The 19,370-nt window shown below is 44.5% G+C and overlaps 1 protein-coding gene and 1 long non-coding RNA gene across 4 annotated transcripts in view; one reads left to right on the forward strand and one right to left on the reverse strand.

Annotated features, from left to right (window-relative positions):
- The window catches only part of SYNPO (synaptopodin), an 83,738-nt gene that overhangs the window by 32,408 nt on the left and 31,960 nt on the right, over positions 1–19,370 (reverse strand). The window lies entirely within an intron of this gene.
- Positions 3,645–15,016, forward strand: LOC128343560 (uncharacterized). 2 transcript variants are annotated; one of them, XR_008315588.1, is made up of 4 exons: positions 3,645–4,906; positions 6,783–6,925; positions 7,709–7,829; positions 13,476–15,016. It is a non-coding gene; the product is annotated as an uncharacterized LOC128343560 (long non-coding RNA). The 2 variants fall into 2 exon arrangements; XR_008315589.1 differs by lacking the exon at positions 7,709–7,829.

A 19,370-nucleotide genomic window follows, 5' to 3' on the forward strand; every position in this document is an offset into this window, starting at 1 on the left:
TCTCAGAAAAGCACAAAGTATAGGCCACTTGCATGCTTCGGAATTCCCCTGAACCATCTAGAGAAGGTAGGAAGCTGCCAGCTTTTGAAAATGGTTGGCCATGGGTCATGGCAAAAGCTGTGATTAGCAAAGCCCCAAAAGGATGTGGAAGGACACAGAATGCATTTTATCTGGCTGAGCCATTTCCTATGAATGACTTTTTCTAGACTCCCATGACTTAATACATCTGGCAAGAGGAAGCATCCGGAACAAAGAACAATTATAAAATATTTACAGCCAAACTACCAGCATTCCTACTGGGGATGGTGGCATAAGAGAATGGCAGGATGGTCTGCCCAGACAAATAGTTCCCTCAGTTTCTCTTTAGACTTTCTGTCTCACAAAGGGGATCAAAACTGTGCTCCTTGCAACCGAGCTGTTAGAGCAAGCATAAAATGATGTTGTTTTGAAAGGAGCAGAGGATGACAAATTCATTATACTGATTATGCTAACCACCATATTAAGGAAAGCCATGTTAGAAGTAAACCTGCCTTCTACACCTGTACTTAATCATTTGACTCTAGTTGTTGTTGTTGTTGTTATTTACATTTACATCCCACTCTTCTTCCAAGGAGCCCAGAGCGGTGTACTACATACTTGAGTTTCTCTTTCACAACAACCCTGTGAAGTAGGTTAGGCTGAGGGAGAAGTGACTGGCCCAGAGGCACCCAGCAAGTATCATGGCTGAATGGGGATTTGAACGCGGGTCTCCCTGGTCCTAGTCCAGCACTCTAACCACTACACCACGCTCGCTCTCACGCTGGTTGCAGCTCCGGCAATGCTGCTGCCTGAGGTTATGAGGTATGCTTAGTTAGCATGCCAAAAGAGTCAAATGCTGTTCTCCATCATTTCATAGATATGATTCCATCTTGACCCTCAGTTTCACAACAATGCCAGAAACAGAATATGTCCCTAATACAGAGAGATTGTAGAGACAGATGACAAAAAATGAAAAGGAAGGAAGGGAACAGGGGAAAGACAGGCTTAGAAGAGCCCTCCTGGGTCAAACTAAAGGTTCATCTGCTCCAGCATCCTGCTTTCCATATGGCCAATCAGATGCATCCAGGAAGCCCAGCAGCGGGGCATGAAGGCCAGAGCCCGCCCCCACTGTTGCACTTGGCAACTGCTATTCCATGGGATATTGCTTCTGAAGATAGCGGCCCCACATAGGACCTCATGACTAATAGCCATTTATTTATTTAGCATATGTATATTCTGCCTTTAAAAATAAATTTTTGCAAGATGACGCACAATTTGAAATATCGAATATAATCAGATGGTAAAACAATAAATAAATAAAACAGAACCGGAGGGGGGTATATATTAAGAGGCCAGCACAAAAGATAAAATCAACCTTAAAATCCATATGGAATAAATACATCTTTAGCATCCATTTAGAAACAGGTGGGGAGGGGGCTAGATGGATTTCCTATGGGACAGAATGCCACAGCTGTGGCAAGTTAAATACGAGTTAATGTTGGGCCCGAAAGCAGAGCCCATGTAGTCATTCTTGGGGCTTAGGTAATCTCAGAGAGGTAAAGGCAGTTCTTACGATAGCCTGGTCCCAGGCCATTCAGGTATTCAAATGTTCACACCAGCCCTTTAAACTGAGCCCAAAAGGTAACCAATGTAGCTGGGTACAGCAATTAGTGTAATACTGTATATGCAGACTATAATATTGATCTATCCCCCATCTTCTTGTTATGATTTTTCTGTGAAAGCTGCTTTGAGAACTTTGTGTTGAAAAGTGATATATAAATACCAGCAGCAGCAGTAGCAATCCCCTTTTAAAGCTATCTGAGAGCCAGTGTGGTGTAGTGGTTAGAGTGCTGGACTAGGACCAGGGATACCCAAGTTCAAATCCTCATTCAGCCATGACTCTTGCTGGGTGACTCTGGGCCAGTCACTTCTCTCTCAGCCTAACCTACTTCACAGGGCTGTTGTGAGGAGAAACTTAAATATGTAGCACACCGCTCTGGGCTCCTTGGAGGAAAAGCGAGATATTAAAAATGTAAAACAAAATGTAAAACCATCTGAGCTAATGGCCACACAGCCACCTCTTGATGTGAATTCCATATGAATTTCATTCTGTTCCGTAAAGCTTTCTTTTGTCCATCCTCAATCTACTGTCAAACAATTTCATTGGATAACCCAGAATCCCACGTGGAATGAATGATAACCCACGTGGAATGAAAGATAACCCACGTGGAATGAATCAATGATTGCAGAAGGAAGAATATTCCACCATCCCATCCTAGCCAGGCAGCAAGAGAGCAGACAATTTCTCATCCTATGAGAGAAAAATGTAACACAGTACCTCCAGTGACTGTTGCTGGTGTCTATCTTATGTTTCTTTTTAGATTGTGAGCCCTTTGGGGGACAGGGATCATCTTATTAATTTATTATTTCTCTGTGTAAACTACTCTGAGCCATTTTTGGAATGGCGGTAAAGAAATCAAATCAAATATAAACAAACAAACAAACAAACAAACAAACAAGGTGGTAGGATGCTCTGGGTGTATATGTGGGGAGGGGTAGTTTTTCATGTATTGAGAAACGTTTGAGAATTATTTAATGCTAAAATTGCTTTCTTATTTTCTAACTTCCTCACAACACAGCTAAAACATGATTAAATTGCTCCCTCCACCCTTTTTAAGGAAGCTAAAACATTAAAACATTTCAATTCTTAACAAGTGCAATGAGCTTCAAGATACCTATCCCCAACCTATAATACTCATGGACCTTCAAGCACTCCCACCACTCTGTGCAAGAGCCATTTCAAACGTAAGTTTCCTACATGAGCAGCATTTTTATATAGGAAAAAGTCTGTAAACTGTATGTAGTCTGTTACGTGTGCGCATCACATAGCATCTGTTTAACTGCATGTACATAAACTTAGAAGGTGCAAGTGTCAGTGTTTCCTAACTTGAGCATATGCAGCAACAGATTCACATCTTGTCACATGTAGCAATCTCTCTGCATTTTCAAACTTTTTCCTACACAAAAAGCAACCCATGTAGATAATTTATTGTAGTTAAAATGGCCACAAGACAACATAGAATGTCCTAGCAAAGAGGAGGCATCTTTGTCTTATATTATTGCCTGGCTGCCACCCATGCCTACAACTCAAGATAAGGTGGACACAGCTTTACGATACAACACCTCTGTAATGCTGCCGGACAGCTCAGCTTTACTGCCACTGAATGGTCACACTCTCCCTCCCTCTGAAAGAATAGCCAGCTGGATAGGTACCAGTGGCCACAAGCATCAATCCAATGATTAAAAGATGGATCATCACAAATATTGCCATGTCAGCTGAAGAATATCTCTATATTTAACTCTCTAAGGCATACCTGTGGCTATACTGTGCGTGGCAGCTCTAGCGAGAGTTCGCAAGCAGAAGCACCTGATTGGGCAGTGGGGATTCCATATGCAGATAGGGAGAAGGAGCCTGTGAGAGAAGCACCATGGTGATTGGGCAATGGGGATTCCATATGCAGATAGAGAGGAGGAGCCTGTAGCACTGTGGTGACTGGGCAGTGGGTATTCCCTATGCAGATAAGGAGGAGGAGCCTGTGGTGGTTATGGTCAGTTGGAATGCAACTGTTACTGGTCAGAAGACGTTCTTGACTGTAGAGGAGAGGAATAATAAAAGGATAGTGGGCAGGGGTCTGCAAAGAAAGGGGTCGTTAGGGAGGAAAGAGCCCCTTCAGGAGAAGGAGGATGCCGTTGTGTGAATTAAATGAGGAAACAAGATGAACAAGATCTGTTAACTCAGGGAAGGAGGGAGGAGGGAGAGAGAGAGGACATGAAGGGTGGGGGGTAGAGCAAATGGAGGAAAGAGAAAGAGATAAAAAGAAGGGAGGGGAAGAGAGACAAGGACAAGGGATGGGCCCTAACCAGTCAGCAGTCTGAGGGGAATGAGTGGCCATGGCGGCACCGGCAACAAGGAAGGGTCCAGTCAACTACTGCTGCTGTTTGGGGCTACCAAGGCCATTGGCGGAGGCAGGCAGGCAGGCAAGGGACAGACCTGGGCCTGTCAGCGGCCTGAGGGGAACGAGCAGCCATGGCAGTGGTGGCAGCGAGGAAGGGCTCCTGTGTGGGTGTGGAGGGGCAGGAGAGGAGCGGGGCTCAGAGGTCTCTGGGGATAGGAGGCTGCAGCTTGGCCAACAGGCACCAGCAACGCTGCAGCCACAACCAGGAGAGATGAGGGGGATGGAGTAAAGGGATGGAGGAGTGATCAAGAGGGGTGAGGGGGGTGGAAGAAATGGGATGGAGGAGTACTGTTCAACCATTCTAAAAGAACTACACTGGCTGCCCATACATTTTCAGGCAAAATACAAACTACTAATTTTCACCTATAAAGCCCTGAATGGCTTGGGTCCAAGGTATTTAAGAGAATGTGTTCTTCATGAACCCTGCTGCCTATTAAGATCATCTGGGGAAGTCGAGTTGCAGTTGCCACCAGTTTGGTTGGTGGCAAATCAAAACAGGGCCTTTTCTAGGGTTGCCCCGGGACTTTGGAACACGCTTCCTAACAATGAGAGCCTCTTTTCTCTGGATGTTTTTACGAAAGACCTGAAAACATACCTGTTTAGTCAGGCTTTTGGTTTATAGTTTAAAAGTATAAAGTTTGGGAGCTTTTATCTGTATTTTAAACTGTTTTAATTGTGTTTTTAGATTGTGAACGGCACAGGGATTTGTGTATGGGGCAGTATAAAAGTGTGTGGAATAAAATAAATACATGTCAGAAGGCCATCAGTGATGGGGTCACATGAGCTTCTTTTGTGAGGGCATTCTATAGCTAGATGCCATCTAGGGACCAAAAACACCTGCCTTAAGCACTCCTTCCTTTGTAATTCAGATGGTATGTATGCTTCAAATGTTGCTGGGGGAAGGAATAAGCAGGGCCTCTGATGTTGATGCAAGTGCTTGGAGGGAAGAAGCAGTCTTTAAGCAGGAGCATGTGTGCGGCCGCCACCGCGGGCCCCTGGCTCTGCCCCCTGTGTCTGACGTTAGACGCAGGGGCCCGGCTAGCCATGCCCCCGCGTCTGATATCAGACACGGGGGACGTGGTCTCCATCCCAAACGGGGCTGTGTGGCCCCGTTTGGAAGGGAGATCGGCCCGCGCTGCGTTGGGCAGCATGGGCCGGAGCAATTCTCCCTGCCATAAAGGCAGGGAGAGTCACTCCAGCTGTGCTGCCAACGCAGCATGGGCCGATTTCAGCTCCAAACATCAGACACGGCGGGGGCGGGGCTTGATGTGGGTGTGTGTGTGTCTGGGGCCACTCTCATGCCCCCTGATTGGTGGAAGCCCTGGTTCTTTGAACCTGTTTGCCCAATGGTGGCTCCACCCCTGTCTTTAAGGCATCCTGGACCCAGACTATGTGGTGCTTTAAAAGGTTAAGACCAGCACTGAACTGGGCCCAGAATCAAACTGGTAACCAGTAAAGATGGAACAAGATTAGAGTAACATTCTTCTTGCAGTGAGTCCCTGCTAATATTCTGGCAGCTGCAGTTTGAACCAGTTGTAGTTACCGAGCACTCTTCAAAGGGGCACAGAGAGCACTTACTGTAATCTGATCTGGATATTTCAATGGCAGCAGGGAGAGAGTAGACAACCACATTTCACAGTAAAATTGGCCTCCTTTATTACAAATACATATGCTCATTCACAGTTTTGTGAGGAGAGGGATTGGGAGAAATCCTGCCTTCCTCTTTAATTGCAGAAGCAGTCCACACTGAACCATACCCCTCCCCTTCTTCCTGACTTCTCCATCGGCTCAGGTTCACATATGGTACTTGGTCTCACTCCTTTTTAAGGGGGCTTTGGATGGTGCCACCTGGGAGTGCTTATCTGAATAGCAGGGGCGTAGCTAGGGGAGAGGGGGCCCGTGTTCATCTCTTTCTCTGGTGGCCCCCCAGAGTGAGGGGGATAATGAAGAAAATAGGGAGGAGTGGACCTGGAGGGCCCTCAGGAGCTGGGGGCCCGTGTTCTTTGAATCCTTTCGCTCAATTATAGCTACATCCCTGCTGAATAGATATAGAAGAATGGGGGCACCTGTTTGGCATTTTTAGGCAATGAACATATGGAGTTGCCTTATACTGAACCAGACTATTGGTCCATCTAATTCAAGGCTGTCTACCCTAAATGGAGCAGCCCTCCAGCTTTCTAGATAGGGGTCTTTCCCAATCCTCCCTGGAGAGGCCAAGGATTGAACCTGGGACTTTCAGTATGCAAAGCAGATGCTCTTCTACTGAGTAGTGGCCTCTACTCAGCAATCTAGCCCCTCTTAGAACAGTAAAATATGTTCTTTTGCATGCTTATGTTCTATACAACCACAATTCTTCCTTATTCTCCTTTAGAAGAATGGCTATGATATACAGTAATAATATGCCCAAAGTCACACAGTAAGCTTCATGAGTGAGCAGGGATTTGAGGCTGGATCTCCCAGGTTCATATCCAGTACTAGCTGGCATGCCACACTGTCCCCGAGACAATCTTTCCAATTTCAGGGTTCAGAGTTTCCCCCCATTGTTATACTATCAAAGAAGACTCTCACCATGTCATTTGGTATGAGCTGTGCCCATGGCTAGATTTGGCATTCTACAGAGCTGGGGACTACATAACTAAAAGCCTCCGTTCCCATATCCATCATATCCCATATCCATGTTGCTCTGTTACTTCACTACTCTGTTCTTTAAAACTCATCCCTCCAGCCCCTTCTTCCATGCTCTTCTAGCCCAGTGTAACAGGAATGGCAGATGCCCCAACAATGCAACTGGCTGTTGACAAGATCTACCCAAGGAGATTGCTTGGCAAGCAACTTGCTATGCCACACACCCAAGAGCAGAAGCAGAAAGAATGAAGCAACTCACTTAGCAGGTAGGAGTAGAAGAGAGAGTACCCTGAGTAAGTGCTGAAAGGCAGGAAAGGTGAGAGTGGGGAGTGTAACCATTCCAAATGTTACTCCATCCATGCCCAGACCACAGTTCTCACTGGTATCTTACAGTCTGAACTTCTCACTGCAATAGTTTTTCTGAAGGGGTTACAGTAAAGAAGATTCCTCTGTAATATTTACCCCACATTTGTTCCTGTTTGACATATGCTCCCACATACCAGACTCTAGATGAGGCGAGGCTCAAAGAGAACACTAGTTAATTCCATGAGCCGGCACTTTCTCCAATGTTTATCTTGTATGCTTATCCAGTCTTGACTGACACATACCTGAGTATCTCATAGTCTTTCTAGTTCAGCCTAACTGGCTGAACTAGGGAACTACTGCTATAGCCTTGAGCATACAGAAGATTCAATAGCAAGTGACACTGCCATTAACATACAAGACATCTGTGACAGAGAAGGGAATGAGACCTGCGTCTTCCAGCCTACACTGTTCTCTGTTTCTTTATTATCCGAGCTGGGCTCTTGCTCTGATTGGGATGGGTGGTTATCTTTAGCCAACAGGTATTAACTTAGCTTGGCTTGTTTTCTTTTTGATGGCTTATATATTGTATAACACAATTTCTAACAAGTCCAGGCAGCTGAAAATGAAGCTATATTGAGGTGCACAGTGTTAGTTACCCAGCAACTGTGCTAGGGAAATATAGCATACAAGTTAGCTAATGCGTCTCAGTTGAACTTGGGTCCCCTCTCTCGCCTACCTGACAGGATAAAACTTGGATTGACAGATACCACTTTGCTTACCCGGAAAGTGGCTGTGAGATTTGAAAGCACTGTAGTGAAAAAAGGACTGTGGGTATTTCAACAAAAGATAGCATGCAATGAATAGGTAATTATTTTGACTGTACATTACATTTCTTTGCTATTCCCTGGAGCCAGAAGTCTGACACCCCCTCAGTTTTACACTTTTTAGCTGAGCAGAGAATCTGGCTTCTTCACCTTCCATCTAGCAGTCCCACTGCTACATGTAATCAAAGGCTATTTATTTGGGAAAGATTAAAAAACCCCAGCCTTTGATGATTGCATGAAGAGATGTGATTGGGAATTTAAAATATTTCTGTCATCTTCCTTTGACTTGCAGTTTGATCCCATTCAGGATAATTTTAAGAGCATTTTTTCAATAAATGTGTTCATTCATGACACACCCTCAAATAAGAAGAAAATTGCCAAGAAAAAGAACACTCTGACTAAGTTGCTGTGGAGGGCGCCCGTTCAAAAATCAGTGTCTCATTGAACTATACTACTCAGTGTGCTGGCACTAAGGAATTTAGGTTCTCCCCCCCCCAACTCCAACTCCGCCCCCCCAAACCCACAACAAAACACCACAAAAAACACCATACACCCTTGAAATGTAGATTTGCATGTGTGAATGGAAACTAATACATTTGCAAAAAATGTAGCTCAGTAACTAAACAAATGCAGGACCTACTCACACACAAAAAAGTCCTGTGTATGAGTTTTACCATAGGGGTTTTTGCAAAGACCTTGTGATGACAGAAATCAAATGCCTGCACAAAATACTTTCTAAAATCCTCAGCATAAAGAGGGCTCCAGGTATTATTACTAGGAATGTGCACAAAACTGGTTTGCCCGGCTCGGTTTGAATTCGAACCAGGTTCGAACCAGGAGGGGGTGGCTCGGTTTTGGTTTTGCTCAAACCTCCCCCTGGTTCGCTTTGAATTCAAACTGGTTAAAACTGATTTGAACAGGTTCAGACACCCAAAAATTGGTAGGATGGTAGCTGGCACCCAGGGGTACCTGCCACCCAAACCCCAAAGCAATCGGACACTCGTACGATTTTTTATGAATTTTTGAAAACTATTTCTACTTTTTTCTCATAGGATATGAGCAACCCAAGGAGGTGGTTGGCACCCTCGCTCTGGGCCACCCCAGCACCCCCCAAGTGCAGTTATGGGGCTGCTGAAACCTCCATTCTTCCCTATGGAGAAAAACCTTAAAGTCACTTGTGGGGTGCTGGGGTGGCCCAGAGTGAGTGGTGGTCTAGTGCAAAGAGGGTGCCAACCACCCCCATGGGTTGCTCATGGGTTTTGTTGTTTCGGAAGTGTTCTGAGTGTAGATTCTTTGGTAGCATATAAGATTTTCAATGACAAACCATTAATCCACTCTCATTGCTAATCTTAAAGACATATAAACTTCAAAAATCACTTAAAAATCAGCCCTTTGCCCAATTCCTTTCAAATAATTCTGATAGCTTCCTTGCCCATACTAGGCACTACCACCCACCACACTCCACTCTACGACACCCCTTTCCCCTGACGTGAAGCTATACATTTGCTGCAATCCTAATTATTCCCTATGAGGAACTCAAAAATACTTTAACAATTCACCAATAATCAGAGGAGTGTCCAATTGCCTTGGGGTTTTGTGGGTGGTAGGCACCCCTGGGTGTCTACCACCCACCCCGCTTTTGTGCCCCTAGGTGCTCCACAATAGGGGATATGGACTGGTTCTGGTCCCATTATACTCTATGAGAAAAATAATTGAAAATATTTCAAATATTCATAAAAAATCGTAATACTGTCCGATTGCTTCAGGGTTGGGGTGGTTGTTGGCACCCATGGGTGCTCCACAATAAGGTATAATGGCCTGGTTCGAGTCCCATTATGCCCTATGAGAAAAAATAATAATTTTCAAAAAATCATAAAAAATCATACGAGTGTCCGATTGCTTTGGTGTTTGGGTGACAGGTAGCCCTGGGTGCCAGCTACCATCCTACCAATTATTGGATGTCCAAACCAGTTCAAACCGGTTCAAATCAAACCACCCCTTGGTTCGGTTCGAATTTGAACCTGCAGCTCGAACCTGATGGCTGGTTCGGTTCGAATTCGAACCACCCTGGTTCGAATTCGAACCACCCTGGTTCAAATTCGAACCGGTTCTCACATCCCTAATTATTACAATATAAATTGTTATCAAGACATTAGTGATTAATAATAATTTGGAGATGGTCACTTTTTTCCAGGTACATACTGGTTTGCATGCACATTCTGCATGGGGTGAGCCACCTCATTTTAATAATAAAATCCAAATTTAAATGTTGGAAGATATGTTCTACAGTCCTCATCCCAAATATCCAAGTGCCCTCAGTGGCATAACCAATCAATTAATTTGGTATCTACCTATAGTAGGATAACCTGCCAGCCTTACCCTAGCTCTGGTATGCTAGTAAGGTAAAGTGTGCCATCGACTCTATTTTGACTCCTGGCGCCCACAGGGCCCTGTGGTTTTCTTTGGTAGAATTCAGGAGGGGTTTACCATTGTCTCCTCTCATGCAATGTGAGATGGTGCCTTTCAGCATCTTCCTATATCACTGCTGTCCAATATAGTACCAGCGGGGATTTGAACTGGCAACCTTCTGCTTGTTAGTCAAGCATTTCCCCGCTGCGCCACTTAAGGTGTTCTGGTATGCTAGTATTGGTGGTTTATTATTTGTGTGGATATTATTTCTGCTATCCTATGCATGTTTATTCAGATCCCACTCAGTATAATGGGGCTTATTCCCCAAGTAAATGTATATAGATTTGCAGCCTTAGCATGCTTCAAGATAGTGCTCATCCAAAGCAGTGTGAAAGGGGCTAATTTGCCCAATCATTTGCCCACCAAGCTAGGACTGAAACAAGGAAAAAACATGGCTTGCATCAAAGGACACAGAGATTCAGCTTGAGCAAATTAGGAAAGTACTGATCTGGTTTAATGAGAGCATAAATGTTATAAAAAGGACTTGAGTTAAGCTAATTGGAGTTGAGAATAGAAGACCAACAGAGTGTATGTTTGGGTATCTGTCATTAGTATGGGCTTGGGGGAGGTTAGTTGCTGGAGGAACATGTGCACCTCCTCTGCAACTCACCTCCTTGCATCAGTGTTTGAGGATGACAATCTCAAGTTAGTGTTTAAAAAAAAAAGTATTATAGTTCAAAATAACGGGATGGGGGAAGGAAAACAAGAGGGAAAGAGAGAAACAGAAAGGGTGTAGGATGTTTTCTAGAGCTGCCAGGTATGCTGTGGGTTGTTACTGCCACTGATTCCGCCCACTCTGAGCATGTCTAATGTTAACTTCTATTCGCTTCATATGTTTTTCATTTTCTTGCCTTCTGTGCTGCTTGGAATCTTTCCAGGATATTTTAAGCAGTGGTTCAACCCCTTAAATGTTCCAGCAATAGAAAAACTGAATTACTAATACAAAATCCTTCAGAGAGATGGCAATAAGGGAAAAGCAGAAACATTTCTGTGTGTGATGCCCGACTCTGGATAAAGACATAACATTGTTGGTTCAAGGCTGCAGCCCTTGCCAACCAAATTGATCATGCCTATTCCAGTGTCCTTTGGGAAGTGCCGAACTGTCTCGGGTGCCGGTGTTCGAGTTGGCTGGAGGGGGCAGGGAATGGATCCCTTAAGGAGCTCATTACCTGCTCTGCCCCACCACTTTTCTGGGTGTGACATCTGGTCTCCAACTGGACACGGGGGCTGCAGTGCTGTTTCCTGCAGCTTCCACATGGCATCAGCACACACACTGGCCATTTGTGTGGTCAGCATGGTGTTGCCAACCATGCAAATACTATTGCTGGACATTTGTGTGCCGACGCCATGCAGAGGCTGCAGGGAACACTGCCAACAGCCCTGCATGGCAGTTGGGAACCAAGCGCTGCATCCACAAAAGTGGCGGGGTGGGGAGAAGCAGGTAAGGAGATCCTTACTGGCTCCTTAAGGGAACTGCTCCCCGCCCCGCCAGCCCATGCACCAAGCCATTGATGCACATCTCTAGTGCCAATTCAGGCTTGGGGGTTGGCTGCACAACCCTGGCAATGACTACATATGGACTTTAAAGAAAAGCAAGGCTAGAAATTAGTGGTCTTATTGGATACTTATTCCACATGGATTGGGGTTTCCCTCCTGCTGATGCACAATCTGTAATTTACATACGGAGGAACTTGGTGGCTTCTTAAAGGCTGACAGAGAAGATAGTCTCGGACAATGGCCCTCCATTTCACTCTGAGATGTTGAGTGCTTTCCAACAAATGGCTATTACTCACAAGACCACTCTACCTCATCATCTATCCTCTAATAGCGCAGCAGAGTGGGTGGTTCAGCCAATTAAATGGGTCTGGGGAAATTATAATCCAAAAGCAGGTGGTGCAAGAAAATTCATTTTATGGGATCATATGTTCATTTGTGCTGTGCATAAATAATGTGAAACTCCTACTGCTATCGCTTGCTTTGCTTGACATTTTGACCTTACTTTGTAAAAAAAACATCGAGGGTATTCTCATGAATACTGGAAAGTGGGCTTAGGGAGCTTAGCCCGCTTCCTAGGCATTGTGAGAAACAGCGGGCTCGCAGGCAAGCTTGGTGGTTCCCTGGCAGCTAGCCTACCAAAGTAGCCCTCCCCTTAGCCTAGGTTAGCGGATCGAGCACTCCGCTACCCCAGAATTCCTGATCGTGTATTGCCGTGGCATGGCTTCGCACCGCAGCAACACACAAGGAGACCCCCAGCCAGGAGGCAGCCTCCCAGGCTCGGGGGTCTCTCCAGCATGCTCCGCACATTCACATGGGGCATACTGGAACTTCGGGGGCTGCGCAGCCCCCGATCCTTGCAGCCCCCACTGGCTCTGTGACGGAGCCGGCAGTTGTGTGGGCGGCCAATCCGGCCGCCTGGGCTGCTGCCTTGATCAGCTGCAGGGAGAGCAGGCTAAGCCCATTCTCCCCACAGAACCCCCTACAGCGAATCTCACTGGTCGTGAGACTCCTCTCTCTCTCTCTCTCTCTCTACACACACACACACACACACACACACACACACACACACACACTCCCCCAAAACTCTTTCTCTCTAACATGGCTACCCATCTGGAGCTTTCCAACATACACAGAGACGCCCATAAATGTAGCATGAAACTGATTCAAAAATCCAGTGCCCCATAAACACTTTCCAGGCCGATTGCTCAAAATCATCCCCAAAACAATCTCAATGATTCTTTCTTAAATGTCATTAGCATAGAGAGATGTTGGTGGTGAAAGGGAGGGAGAGAGGAAGGAGACACTGGCAATGGCCTAGAAATTGGTGGTGTTTGCCCCAAGAATTTGCAGTTGCTGAGAACTATTGAGAATCAAAGCAAAGATGTGTAATTTGATGCAAGTGAGAAGGGGGAGCCAGCATAAGCCACTTCAGACCACATCAAAGAGACAGATCATAATAATTTGGGAATCACTGCTCTAACCTTAATCTTTTAAAACTACTACACAATCCAGTGCAATTCAAGATTCATGATATATCCGATAGCAAATCTGCCTAGGTCACTCAAAGTGCCACAGTGAATTTCTGAGTCAACTCATATATTGATGTAAAATAGCAGATTTACATCTGGCTGTCAGCATATTGGAGAGTGTGTGTCTGTGTGTGTGACTAATAAAGAGCACAAATCCTTTCATGTTCTTCTAACACTATTATTTTCCTCAGCATCTCAGCAAGCCTTTGACCAGCATGCCTTCTGCATTCCACTACCAAAGTCCAAGCTGCAGAAGAAGGGCATGAAACAGTCGTGGAACTCTCTCCCTGAGGATGTCTGTATGAGTCTTGTCTATGGCTGTTTTCCAAAGTCACTGTTAACCTTTCCTGTTAGATCAGTTATTCCACTATCATATGCTTCCTCTTGTCCTCACTTAACACACAGTGCAGATAAAGGGATGATGACATCATAGCTGGGAGACCAAGCAAGTTCATGTTAAGAACAACACATATTCTATTCATTTGCACTAAGAATAGTGAATGTGCTGCAAGGCTTCTTTCAGAGAGAGTATTAGAAAAACATCTTTAAATATGCCATACATTAAAGGCTCCACATTGTCTCCAATGCTTTTTAACATCTACAAGAAACCGCTGGGAAAAATTATCAGGAGGTTTGGTGCTGGGTGTTATAAATATGCTGATGACACCCAGATCTACTTCTCCATGCCGACCTCATCAGGAAATGGCATATTTTCCCTAAATGCCTACCTGGAGGCAGTAATAGGCTGGATGAGGGATAACAAACTGAAGTTGAATCCAAATTGAAGTTGACGGTGGGGGGCCAGGACCCGAAAGATGGTTTAGATATGCCTGTTCTGGATGGGGTTACACTCCCCATGAAAGATCAGGTACATAGCTTGGGAGTGCTCCTGGATCCAAAGCTCTCCCTGGTTTCTCAGGCTGAGGTGGCAGCCAGGAGCGCTTTTTATCCGCTTTGGCTGATACATCAGCTACATCCATTTCCAGAGGTGAATGACCTTAAAACAGTGGTACATATGCTGGTAACCTCCAGGTTTGACTACTGTAATGTGCTCTACATGGGGCTGCCTTTGTATGTAGTCCAGAAATTAAAATTGGTACAGAATGCGGCAGCCAGATTGGTCTCTGGGACAACATGAAGGGACCACATAACACCAGTTCTGAAAGAACTGCACTGGGTGCCAATATGTTTCTGGGTGAAATACAAAGTGCTGGTTCTTACCTATAAAACCCTTAATGGCTTAGGTCCAGGCTATTTAAGAGAGCGCCTCCTTTGTCATAAACCCTGCCACCTGTTGCAATCTTCTGGAGATGTCCGGTTATGGATGCCACCTGTTTGTTTGGTGGCTGCCGCAGGGCTTTGGAATATGCTCCCTACTGAAATAAGAGCATCTCCTTCTCTGTTTGTTTTCAGGAAGAACCTCAAGACTTTCCTGTTTTTGCAGGCTTTTAATTAGAATTTTAATAATTTTAAAAACTTGTTTTAATAACTATTTTATTCTATTGTTTTTATTGTCATGTATTTTAATCTGTAACTTTTAAATATTTTAAATTTTGTATACTGCCAAGAGATGTACGTATCAAGCAGTACAGAAATATGATAGATAGATAGATAGATAGATAGATAGATAGATAGATAGATAGATAGATAGGATAGACAGACAGACCATGATGTCAGTACACCATCTTGAAACCAGTCTGCATCCCACCAATAAAACAATGATATGATATTAGCTGGGTGTTGCTGTTACTATTTCAGAATTAACTTTCCAGCCCAACTGTGAAATACCACTAAAATGCAAGCCTAATCTTCTATTGAATGTTACCACTGTGACATCAACATCATGGGGCCATTCACATGACCAGGTGGGAAGGGGTGGCAGGGGAGAAAGCTGCTCAAACTCACCCCGCCCCCCCGACAAGCACAAAGATGCTGCTGGGAGTGTGGATTGTGCTCCCAGACAATCTGTGCTGTGCTGCAGCATGCAGAACGGAGCTCTGGAGGCAGGGATGATGCATCCTGGCCTCCAGCTATCCCACAATGCACCACACCACAAGCACGGTGTATTGACAGGATCCTCTGTCTGACGGGCACTCTAGGCACCCGTGTCTGTGTCTCCTTGGGTTGCTTGTAGCTCATGGAGACACACGATCCTGGTAGGCACTCCCTTAACCTCAGCTAAGAGCCGGGCTTGGGAGCAGGGTTAGGCAGGACAGGAGCGCTGGGGTTAGGCGGGATGGGAGAACAGCCTCAGTATCTCAGCAGTGATATGCTACTCCTGTCATTGTAAACCTTTCTTGTTAAATTTGTTAATCTATGGTCATATTGCCCTTCTCACTTAATAGTACACTTAGTAGTAAGGATCAATTACTTTTTTAGTCTCCTTGCACAGAGTTCTATAGAAACAAATCCCTTCAGGGCTGGCTCCAGGTTTCAGGGACTTCTCAAAATCACCCATATGGACTCTCTTCTACCTGAATGGGCCCCAAGAGAGTCACTCTGCCACTACTACACAAAGGTAATAGCCACATAAGTGGTTGCAGGGATCAGCAGTGGGCCCTTCCGAGGGTCTTGAGCTTTGGGAGCTGCCCAATGATGGAAACTCCTAACACCAGCCTGCTCCCCCAATTGGACAGAACATATATGGTGTGTCTCATTATCACTTCTATAAAAGGAGGTTTGATTCATCTAGCCTCTTGAGCACAGTCTTGGCTTTAAACATTTCCCCACCTGAAATGAGGAGTCAGAATTACACCATCTCACTTTTTGTTTAATGACACAGAAAAAGAAGGTTGGAAGTGGGGGGGAACCAAACACCAAACCCCAGCATCTCTTCTGGAATCTGCTGCCTGATGTGACAGCTCTTGTGATTGTCATTTTAGAGATATCATATCTGAGCCAGAGTTACATATTTTATGCCTCATAAAGTGACTCAGCAATTAAATGAATCAATTGGGCATTTTCAGGTGGTGATCTTTGCTTTGGGGAGGAAGTGTTGGCTAATATTTTGATCAACATCGACCCAACACACTTTTTGGGTTATATGGTATATTTAGCACTGAGGGTCCTATCATTAGTTGTAGAGTCATAGCTAATTTGTGAATGTCTGATATAAGAGACATAGCTTGTATCTCATGTTGATGAACCTGGAAGATGACAAGCTACATTTATTGAACGTAATATACTCATTCTACAATAGTCTAAAATGGTTACCTTCAAATCGACAATTTTTGGCATATGGAATTATAGGAGCCCAAATATAGTGGCTGATATCCAAGTTTACAAAGCGCTGGTACAACGATGGTGCACCTACTTTGGGGGAGGGGCATTATTTTGTTAATCTCACCATCTCACCATCTCTCTAGTTCCCACCCTCTGGTGCCGACTATGTCTCCAGAAAATTATCCCTGAAGGATACCTGAGCCTCAGGGACTGTTATTTTGAGAATAACAGTCAGCTTCTGAGGAAAGGGGAGACTGATGAATATAGTCCCTCTCCTGAAGGACATTAACTGCATCAGTCCTCTACCAGAAGCCACCTGCAGCTGCTTTAGAGGACAAATGAAAGGCTTTAGGAAAATGACCACAGATCTACAGTAAGGGTATTGCATACGAAGGCATAGGTTAACAGACAGCACATGGCCCATCACCATGGCAAGATATACAGGTGAAACTCGGAAAATTAGAATATCGAGCAAAAGTCCATTAATTTCAGTAATGCAAATTAAAAGGTGAAACTGATATATAAGACAGACGCATTACATGCAAAGCGTGATAAGTCAAGCCTTAATTTGTTATAATTGTGATGATCATGGCGTACAGCTCATGAAAACCCCAAATCCACAATCTCAGAAAATTAGAATATTACATGGAACCAAGAAGACAAGGATTGAAGAATAGAACAATATCGGACCTCTGAAAAGTATAAGCATACATATGTATTCAGTACTTGGTTTGGGCCCCTTTTGCAGCAATTACTGCCTCAATGCGGCGTGGCATGGATGCTATCAGCCTGTGGCACTGCTGAGGTATTATGGAAGACCAGGATGCTTCATTAGCCGCCTTCAGCAATTCTGCATTGTTTGGTCTCATGTCTCTCATCCTTCTCTTGGCAATGCCCCATAGATTCTCTATGGGGTCAGGTCAGGCGAGTTTGCTGGCCAATCAAGCACAGTACACTGTATACTTTTCAGAGGTCCGATATTGTTCTATTTTTCAATCCTTGTCTTATTGGTTCCATGTAATATTCTAATTTTCTGAGATTGTGGATTTGGGGTTTTCATGAGCTGTACGCCATGATCATCACAATTATAACAAATTAAGGCTTGACTTATCTCGCTTTGCATGTAATGCGTCTGTCTCATATATCAGTTTCACCTTTTAATTTGCATTACTGAAATTGACTTTTGCACGATATTCTAATTTTCCGAGTTTCACCTGTAAATATGTTAGGCAATGCATCATAGATGCAAAAAATATTATGTCAGTGATGAAGAATCACTCACTTGGGGAGTAATGCACATGCTATTATTCTCCTGCACTGGTTGACCATGAGGTAAGGCAAGGCAAGACTGGTCCACAGGACCCTGCAAAGACGTGGCTGGGGGCCGATTGTGGAACAGATCAAACTACTCATGTGTACGTTCCAAGTCAAGCTAAAGCAGAAAAACAAAGCTATCCAGCTTCCATGATATGATACTGAGAATGTACACACCATTTTCAAGGAGAACATAAGGAACCACTTTGAAGTTCTGAACCTCATTGATAGGGAACCAGAAGAACTGTAGAATGAAATCAAAGAAGTTGTTAAGGCTGAATGTGAAAACAGATTGCCAAAGACCAAGAAACAGAAGAAAGCAAAATGGATGTCAGAACAAATGGTGGAAATTCAGGGGTGTAGCAAGGTTGGAGTGGACCAAGAGACGAGATTTTAAAATGCCCCCCCCACACACACACACTCACTGCTTTCCTCTCCTTCCAGTCCAGGGCCTCTGCACACCACAGGCCCCCAAGGATTTAAGTCTGATATTTCAAATTAAGTATGCTGCCTGGAAATACATTTCACTGAATACACACACACAAACCTCACAATATATAGTGATATACATAGAATACTATATATTTGTGGTACTTTTAATACCTAGAAGACACTAGAAACACTAGAGATAAGAGTATTTATGCTGCTTAGCTAGATAGATGCTAAGATATCATGAGCTAGATCAGGGGTGCACAACTCAAATGCCCTGTTCGGCCGAAACCAACCATGACTAGGCTTGTGGGGGCCTAGGTCAATTTTTAGGGTGCTGACTATTACAGTAACACTTAATATCAGCTAATTAATTGATTAAATTAATTAAAATTAGAGTGAAATTAATTAAAATGAATTTAATTAAAATTTAACTTTTGAAGTTATGACAGGCCAAGATTAATTTAATTTTATCTTTGCTTTTATTGCTCAGCTGCCCCCTCCCCATCGTTCGCTCACTCTTACAATTACTCTTTTACAATTGAAAGCAACTTCTGTGTACACACACAGATGGAGCAACAGCTGCTATCCAAAAGCCACAGTGGAAAAACCCAACAATACACTGAGAATCTTTTCCTAAGCAGAGACATTATTGAATACAGGAGATGAAGGGGGAGAGAAGAGTTATGTTTTGAATCTACATGTTTTATTCTGCTAGTAATAATGTGATTTCTTACTTAGGTTGGTACCCATCCAAGGGTCCCCACCCCCATCTCAAATGTTTCCTAGTTGACCAGCAAGGCTTCTCGTGAGGCGTTTTCTGTGATGAAGAGGGTTTGCGTCTCATAAGAACAGCCCTGCTGGATCAGGTTCAAGGCCCATCTAGTCCAGCATCCTGTTTCACACAGTGGCCCACCAGATGCCGCTGGAAGCCACAGGCAGGAGTTGAGGGCGTGCCCTCTCTCCTGCCATTACTCCCCTGCAACTGGTACTCAGAGGCACACCCTTGAGGCTGGAGGTGGCCCACAGCCCTCCGACTAGTAGCCATTGATAGACCCCTCCTACATGAAGTCATCCAAACCCCTCTTAAAGCCATCCAGGTTGTTGGCCGTCACCACATC

Source organism: Hemicordylus capensis, chromosome 2 (genome assembly GCF_027244095.1).
Source record: "Hemicordylus capensis ecotype Gifberg chromosome 2, rHemCap1.1.pri, whole genome shotgun sequence".
Lineage (NCBI taxonomy): Eukaryota > Metazoa > Chordata > Lepidosauria > Squamata > Cordylidae > Hemicordylus > Hemicordylus capensis.